This window comes from Apium graveolens, chromosome 5, assembly GCF_009905375.1.
Source record: "Apium graveolens cultivar Ventura chromosome 5, ASM990537v1, whole genome shotgun sequence".
Lineage (NCBI taxonomy): Eukaryota > Viridiplantae > Streptophyta > Magnoliopsida > Apiales > Apiaceae > Apium > Apium graveolens.
The window spans coordinates 97,019,342-97,028,706 of NC_133651.1; positions in this window are offsets into that span (position 1 = coordinate 97,019,342).

Genomic DNA, 9,365 nt, shown 5'->3' on the forward strand with positions numbered 1-9,365 from the left:
TCTACAACATACTTGGTGGAGCAGTCTAAATTGTTAGATATATTTGATAATGTCATGTCTAATATGATTTATGTTTAGTTTTTAGATCTTACTTAAACAGGACAAATCAGTACTTAACTGAAATCAACACTTATACTGAAGTCAGAACTTAAGTCATCAGTACTTAAGGTTCAGGAGATATTTATCAGAAGATAATATTAGGACTTAAAGGAAATGTTCAGATAAGGAAGGCGGTTGATTGAAAGGAAAAGAAGATCAAGACAAACGTAAGAAGAGATATGCATGAAGAAGGAATTCTATGAAGAATAGAATACTTGAAAGAAAAGATATCTGATTGATATATTTTAGGAAGCAGAATTATATTCCATATCAGTTAGCGATTATCTTGTAACTGTGTAGTATATAAACACAGACATAGGGTTTACACTATAAGTGTTATCATTATCGAGAAGATTATTCATTGTAACCCTAGCAGCTCTCGTGATATTTGTTCATCACTGAGAGAGGACAGTTCCATACTGTAACAGAGTTTATTATTTTGAATAAAGTCTATTTTATGTTACTTGTGTTATTAGAATTCGATTTGATTGTGCTATACACTGTATTCACCCCCCTCTACAGTGTGTGTGACCTAACAAGTGGTATCAAAGCCTATCTGTTAACACACAAACAGTTTAAGATCCAAAAACAATCATGTCTGAAGTAAAAACTCCAACTAAGCCCACCAAAACTGAAGAACCTCCAAAGACACAAATCCATAGCCGATATGAGGCTATTAGAGTTCCCATATTGAGACCATCTGAATATCCCATATGGAAGGTGAGGATTACTATGTTTCTGGAAGCTACAGATCCAGAATATCTTGATAGAATCAAGGAAGGGCCTCACAAACCAACCAAGCTCGTTGTTGCAGTTGCAGGTGAAGCAGCAAAGTCAGTACCAAAGGAGAAGAGTGACTACACTGCTGAAGATATCGCATCAATTGCTAAGGATGCTAAGGTACGACACTTACTGCATAGTGCCATTGATAATGTAATGTCAAACAGGGTAATAAACTGCAAGACTGCAAAGGAGATATGGGATGCCTTGGAAACAAGATGTCAGGGAACTGATACGATTAAGAAGAACAGGAAGACAATACTCACTCAAGAGTATGAACACTTTAACTCAAAGGCTAATGAGTCATTAACTGATTTATATGATAGATTTGTCAAACTCTTGAATGATTTGTCACTGGTTGATAAGGAGTATGATCTTGAAGATTCAAACCTTAAATTCATGTTGGCTCTTCCTGAAAGCTGGGATTTGAAGGCAACAACAATAAGAGATAACTATAATCTTGATGAAACGACTCTTGATGAAATTTATGGGATGCTCAAGACTCATGAACTTGAGATGGAACAAAGAAGCAAGAGGAAAGGAGGAAAGTCAAGGACAGTTTCTCTTAAGGCTGAAGAAGAATCCCCCAAGGAAGCTACCTCAAGGAAAGGCAAGGGTAAAGCTCTCTTCACAAAGTCTGATACTGAGTCATCAAGTTCTGATAGTGATGATGACTCAGAATCTGAAAGCTTGCCTGAGACGGATGCTGATGAAGAGATGATGAAGCTGTGTGCCCTTATGGTGAAGGGAATCACAAAGATTGCATACAGGAAGTTCAGGAAGGGAAAGAAGTTTTCCAGGAAAGGTGCAAGTTCTGATAAGAAGTATTTCAGAAAATCTGAGGGCAAAGGAGGAAAGTCTGACAGAGGAGATTATACAAATGTCAAATGCTACAACTGTGGTGAGAAAGGCCACATATCTCCTGATTGCAAGAAAGTGAAGAGTGACAAAGGCAAGGCTCTTGTCACAAAGAACAAAAGCTGGATAGACACCTCAGATTCTGAAAGTGAGGAGAATTATGCCTTGATGGCAAATGCTGATATGGCAAGTGCAGAAAGCAGTTCTGAAGCTGCTGAGTTAAAGGTACCTCAAACTACTTATGCCTTTCATACTGATGATATTAATGAGTTGAGAAGATATCTTAAAACCATGTTCATTAGCTATAGAGATCAAACTTTAACATGTGAAAGATTAACTTCTGAAAATCTTGCTTGCAAAAAGAGGAATGATTATTTAGAAAAAGAGTTAGTCATGTTCCATCAAACTCAGAAAGATAGAGATGATGCTTTCTATGTTAGGGATGAAGTGCTTAAAATGAATGAATCTCTAAAAGCTGAGTTAGAAAAGGAAAGAGAGATTATCAGGACTTGGACTAACTCTGGCAGAACAACTCAGAATTTGTTAAGTAGTGAAAACTGGAAAAAGGGCTTAGGTTATAGAGATGATAAGAATGATAAAGGAACTATAGAAATTAAGCCTATAGTTGTTAATCAAAAATCTAAGTTAAAGCATGTTAAAGAAAACCTTCCTTAAAGAAAGTTGTTAATCAAACTGGAAAGAGGGCTTAGGTTATACTATGATTATTATAAAATAAAACCTTCCTTAAAGAAAGTTAGCATTGTTCCTTCTAGTGTAAGTTCTGATTCAAAGTCTGATAGTGTAAATTCTGATAAGAAAAATGTTAACATAAACTCTGATGCTAAATCCGCTGCAAATGTTAACAAACTTAATAAGGCCAAAGGATCCAAGCAGGTCTGGGTCCTTAAAACTAATCATTAGTGGTCTTTGTGATTGCAGGGAAACAGGAAAAACATCCTAGTTCTGGACAGTGGATGTTCAGGACATATGACTGGAAATAAAGCACTGCTATCAGACTTTATGGAGAAGGCTGGCCCAAGTGTTTCTTATGGAGATGGCAACATTGGAAAAATATTGGGATATGGCAATATCAATCTTGGGAATGTCTGAAAGGAATATGTCCTAAGTCCAATCATGTATTAGGATTTAGGAATTACTTTTTATGTAATCTGTTTTGATTTCATTGATTTTAATAAAAGACTTATTTTGTTTTATTACGGGCTCTATCTATTTAAGTGTTTAAATAAGATATACTATAGTTTAGAGTAAAGCTTTTATGGATTATGATGAGATCATAATAGTGAGACCTAAAAGATGATAACTCTAAACTTAAATAGTTCCTGGTCATAGGATTACTAACTGGTAATTAATAATCCGTAAAGATCGGTACATACTATGTTTGCTTCATTATGAAGGATGTCTGTTCTCATAGACATTTGTGTTGTGACACTATAGCTAGTATGTAGGTGCTTATTATAGAATAAGTTCACTGAACATGACTCGCACAGCTGAACAACTGATGGAGTTTACTCACGTGTCAGCAGTTGTTCACATAGTGATAGTTGTACAAGTATCCTTAGACTATAGGTCATCATAGTCATCTTGTGTACACTGAACTATGCTTTGGTTTAGTTCTTAGTCTCCAGGGACAATTATTAGGGCTCTACTGGGTATAGGAATTTGTACACGAAGATAGTGTATGATCAATAAAGGATCTAGCCCTTCCAGTGAAGGAAGAGAATGTTCAAGGCTGATCCACTTATGTTAGTTCAGGAATCTCTGGCCAGAGTGAATGAAATTAGAAAGGAGTTTCTAATTTACATAGAACTAAGCATAGTAAATGGTAAGCAAGTGATTAAATTAGATAGGCTTGACAGGAGATCCATGCCTTGTATTTAATCAGGACATTGTAGGGTATAAGGAGTTTATTGTACGGTAACTATTCACTGGATAGGTTCTTGGTATTCTAAGCAGTGAATTCGTATTATCCGGATAGTCGCGATATGCTGAGAAGTATCCCTCACGATGTAGAATAAATATGATTAATTAATTAATCATATTTAATAAATTAGAGAATTTATATAAATAATGATAAAATAGTTTTATTATTATTTATTTCTACTACCGGCTTAATATTGAACCTACAGGGTCACACCATAAAAAGAAAATGATTTAATGGTGGAGGAATTAATTAATAATGGCTAATAATTATTTATTTATGAAATAAATAATTAATTGGCAAATTTAATAATTGATTAAATGAGATTTAATTGATTATAAATTAATTAAGAAAAGTTCTTAATATTATTAATTAAGAATTTAATTTTTGGAAATTAAATCAAGAGAGAGAATTATTTCTAAAGTGTTTAGAAAGAGGATTAATAATTAAAAGGTGTTTTAATTATTAATGAGAATAATAAATGGGTTAATAATAATAATATTTTATGGGAAAATTTCAGCTGAAAATTTTGCCTATAAATATACTATTATAAACCATATTTTCATTCTAACCCAAAAAACCCAAAAAGTTTTTAGAAAACCTAATTCTCTCCACCTCCTCCTCCTCCTCCTTAACGTCGTTTTCTTGGTGGATACCGGTGGAGTGCTTCACGTTTGAGGAGCAGCTGCTAAGGATCTCCGATCGTTGCTTTTGGATCGCTATTAAAGGTTAGTAATCGATTCATATATTTTAATCACGATTTATATGCTTTTATTTGGATTTTATATGTGTAAAAGTGTTTTACCATGCCTCCGCTGCGATTAAAAAAACCAACAATGTCATCATTAAAGAAGTACCTCTGGTCTCAGGACTTAAACACAATCTGCTGAGTGTTAGTCAAATATGTGACAGAGGTTATCATGTGGATTTCTTTGAAGAACACTGTGAAGTTATTAGTAAATCTACAGGCAAAGCTGTTCTGAAAGGATACAGGCATGGTAACATCTATGAAGCCAAGCTTTCAACAAGTACTGATGGTTCTGCAATCTGTCTGATGAGTAGAGCATCAATTGAAGAAAGATGGAATTGGCACAAGAAACTCTCTCATTTAAATTTCAACAATATAAATGAACTAGTCAAGAAAGATCTTGTGAGAGGACTGCCAAAGTCAGTATTTGCTCCTGATGGCCTTTGTGATTCTTGTCAGAAGGCTAAACAAAGGAAATCCTCATTCAAGAGCAAGACTGAATCATCAATTCTTGAGCCTTATCACCTACTACATGTTGATCTATTTGGTCCAGTAAATGTCATGTCTATTGTAAAGAAGAAATATGCTATGGTCATAGTGGATGAGTTCACCAGATACACATGGGTGTATTTCTTGCACACAAAAATTGAAACTGCATCTATCTTGATTGATCATGTCAGGCAACTGGATAAATTGGTCAAAGATTCTGTGAAGATAATAAAAAGTGATAATGGTACTGAGTTCAAGAATTTGATAATGGAAGAGTTCTGTAAAAACCATGGAATCAAGCAGGAATTTTCTGCTCCTGGAACTCCACAACAAAATGGAGTTGTTGAAAGAAAGAATAGAACTCTCGTTGAAGCTGCACGTACAATGCTTGATGAAGCAAAGCTTCCAACCTATTTCTGGGCTGAAACTGTGCAGACTGCTTGTTTTACTCAGAATGCAACACTCATTAATAAGCAAGGAAAGACACCATATGAGATGGTGAAGAAAAAGAAGCCAAATCTGAAGTATTTTTATGTATTTGGATGCAAATGTTTTGTTCTTAAGAATCACCCTGAACAGCTATCCAAATTTGATCTAAAAGCTGATGAATGAATCTTTATTGGATATCCACTTTCCACAAAAGCCTTCAGAGTCTATAACTTGAGAACAAGAGTGGTCATGGAATCTATCAATATCTCTTTTGATGATAAGAAGATTACTGGACTTGAAGATTTCAATGATCATGATCAGCTGAGATTTGAAAATGAAGACTTAAATTCTGATACTGAAAATCCTGACAGTCTAAATCCTGATACTGCAAACTCTGATGGATTAAACTCTGATGTTATTAAAACTGTGGTGAGTACGCCAAAGGAAGATGCACCTATGCAGGGGGAGCATACTCAAGATACAACCACATCTCAAGAAGCATCAGAACATACAACTGGCTCTTCAAGTTCTGATTCGTCAAGTTCTGATAAGCCAAGTTCTGATAGTTCTGAAAACTTAAATTATGAAGGATCCAACTCAGAGAGCATAGTTTCAGGGGGAGCATCAGAAAATGTTGATGAAGATAGCATGGATCATGGGGGAGCATCCAGTTCTAGAGAAAACCTTCCATCTGCAAGGAAGTGGATTAAATCACATACACCTGACTTAATAATTGGAAATCCTGATGCAGATGTCAGAACTAGAACAGCTACTTCAAGTGAATGTCTTTACAATTCTTTTCTTTCTCAGACTAAACCAAAAAAAGTGGAAGAAGCTCTTAAAGATGCTGATTGGGTGCAAGCAATGCAGGAAGAGTTAAATGAATTTGAAAGAAACAAAGTCTGGACCCTAGTGCCAAGACCAAAGAACGGATCTGTTGTTAATACAAAGTGGGTATTCAGAAAAAAAACTGATAGTGATGGCATAATTACAAGGAATAAGGCAAGGTTGGTTGTAAAAGGATATTCTCAACAGGAGGAAATTGATTATGATGAAATATTTGCACCAGTTGCTAGATTGGAAGCCATAAGGATATTTTTGGCTTATGATGCTCACAAAAAGTTTACTGTCTTTCAAATGGATGTGAAAAGTGCTTTTCTCAATGGAGAATTAGAGGAGGAAGTATATGTTGAACAACCTCCAGGCTTTGTAGATCCCAAATATCCTAATCATGTCTACAGGCTTGATAAAGCACTTTATGGCCTTATGCAAGCTCCAAGAGCATGGTATGAGACTTTAGCTCAGTTTCTTCTGGAAAGTGGATTTAACAGAGGAACTATAGACAAAACACTGTTCTACCTCAACCATTGAAAGGACTTACTTCTGGTTCAGATATATGTTGATGATATCATATTTGGTTCTACAAATGACAGACTTTGCAAGAAGTTTGCCAAACTGATGCAGTCAAGATATCAAATGAGTATGATGGGGGAACTTAGCTATTTTCTGGGCCTTCAAGTCAAGCAGAATGAAGAAGGCACTTTTATTTGTCAAATCAAGTACACCAGAAATCTGCTAAAGAAATTTGGAATGCAAGATTGTTCAAGTGCATCCACTCCCATGACCACTGCAACAAAACTGGATAAGGATACTGGTAAATCAGTAGATATTACTGATTACAGAGGTATGATAGGCTCTCTACTCTATCTAACTGCTAGTAGACCTGATATCATGTATGCTACATGTCTTTGTGCAAGATTTCAAGCAGATCCAAGAGAACCTCACTTAACAGCTGTGAAAAGAATTTTCAAGTATCTTAAGGGAATAGTTGATCTGGGACTGTGGTATCCCAGAGAATCAGATTTTAAACTAGTAGTTTACTCAGATGCAGATTTTGCAGGTTACAAAATTGACAGGAAAAGCACAAGTGGAAGCTGCCAATTTCTTGGAGGCAGATTGGTTTCTTGGTTTAGCAAGAAACAAAAGTCAATTTCCACATCAACTGCAGAAGCAGAATACATTGCTGTAGGAAGCTGTTGTGCACAGATTCTTTATATGAAGAATCAGTTACTGGATTATGGGTTAACATATTTTAAAATCCCTATTTACTGTGATAATCAAAGTGCTATTGCTATGACAGGTAATCCAGTTCAACACTCAATAACAAAGCACATCAGCATTAGGTACCACTTCATAAGAGAACATGTGGATGAAGGTACAGTGTAATTGCACTTTATTCCAACAGATCAACAACTAGCAGATATCTTCACAAAACCACTGTGTGAAGCTACTTTTACAAGATTGGTAAATGAACTTGGAATGGTTTCAGGTTCTTTTTCTAAATCTGCTTAGCTTTTGTTCTGATGCATCAGACTTTATGATCAGTATTTACAGAAATTACTCTCTTTGTGTATTCTGTGCTTAATTGAAAATTGCTTAAGTACTGATTGTTGTTTGATGTGAATTTCTAAACTCTGATAGTGAACTGACTGTTTATGTGACTATTCAATCCTATGAGGATAACTGTGCTAGATGCTGACCTAGTAGTCTTTAACATACTAGAGATCCCATGTTAGAAGTAATTATTTATGTGGAAATCTATTGACACAAGCAAATTCTGATATTGAGCTTAGTCACGTTTACTTTGTCTATCTTATTACTAAGTCAAAAACTAGAATAATGCTTCTCATCTGTTAAGTTCTGATGTTAGTAAATCTGATGGATGTACTAAGTGCTGATAAACCTCACTCATCAAAAGAAAAAGTAAATGAAAAGGGAATAAAAATCAGGTACTCCTTTGAGATCTAGAGTAAAAATGTGGAAGGGACGATTCAAGTGCATTGCTGGTATTAAGTAATATGCATCAGAAAAGCAAATAATTATTTTTCTGGGTGACTTTTCACACTCTATGATTACTGGAGAAATACTCTGATAATAGCATAAATTCTGATAAGCAGTCGTGACTCACTTACACTGAGAAGCCACTGTAAAATGGAATTTCAAAAGATGCATAAAATAAGCACAAAACAGTTGAGGTGGACTCGTGCATGAACTCATTCAAAAGTAAACTTCAGAATAATGACAGATTTTTAGTAAAGTTCTTAGTTATGCCTTATTTCTAAGATGTACTGAAGTGAATCAGACTTTACTCTTTGTCTGATATTTTGCTTAATGCACACACTTACACTCCATATGAATGATGAAAATTACTGTGGCGTTCAATGTTGTTTTAGATGAACATTTTATGTGTCAGATTGCATAAATTCTGAGGACAAGTTCTGATGGAAGTTCTGATAAATAAGTTCTGAAGAACCGAAATCAGAATTTGTGTGAAGAATCACAGAGATAGGCATTCATTTTTCGAGTTAAGAAATCATGTTCTGATGACTGTTAAGTTCTCATATAAGTCTAAGTGCTGATATTAAATTTTGATCCTCTATTTGACTTATTTGTGGTTAAAATCTGAAACAGTCTTATTTTAAATCAGAATATGTACGGGTGAGATATTAACAGTCAATACAATTAGGGTTAGTGGAACACGTACATGCACAGTAATATTTACTTGTTTCTTGTGCGCATTAAACCCTGTTTTACACTTCCAATGACTGTTTTTCTTCTTCCCAGTCTAGGGAGACGAGGTAGAATTATTTCTACATGTCAGCATTAAATTTCCTTGCGTCTCTTGGCATTCTATTGCCTATATAAACCAACACCTCAAATCAGCCTACACATCATTTCTTTTCTCACATACTCACTCTCTTTTCCTTCATACCAACACAATCATGGTCAACTACAATATGTTTTTAAACTATGAGACCTTCAACATGGAGTTGAGCTGTGAGGACTGGCAGCAGGAATGGCACGTAACTGTCATTCCTGAGGAGATTTGGGACTCGGTTCCCCATGAGGTTCTCACATACCTCCTGTTCTTTTACATGGACTACCATCGCCATCTGGAGCGATTGGAAGAAGAAAGGCTGGAAGCTCTCCGCCAACAAGAGCGAATCATTCGACTCGCTATTC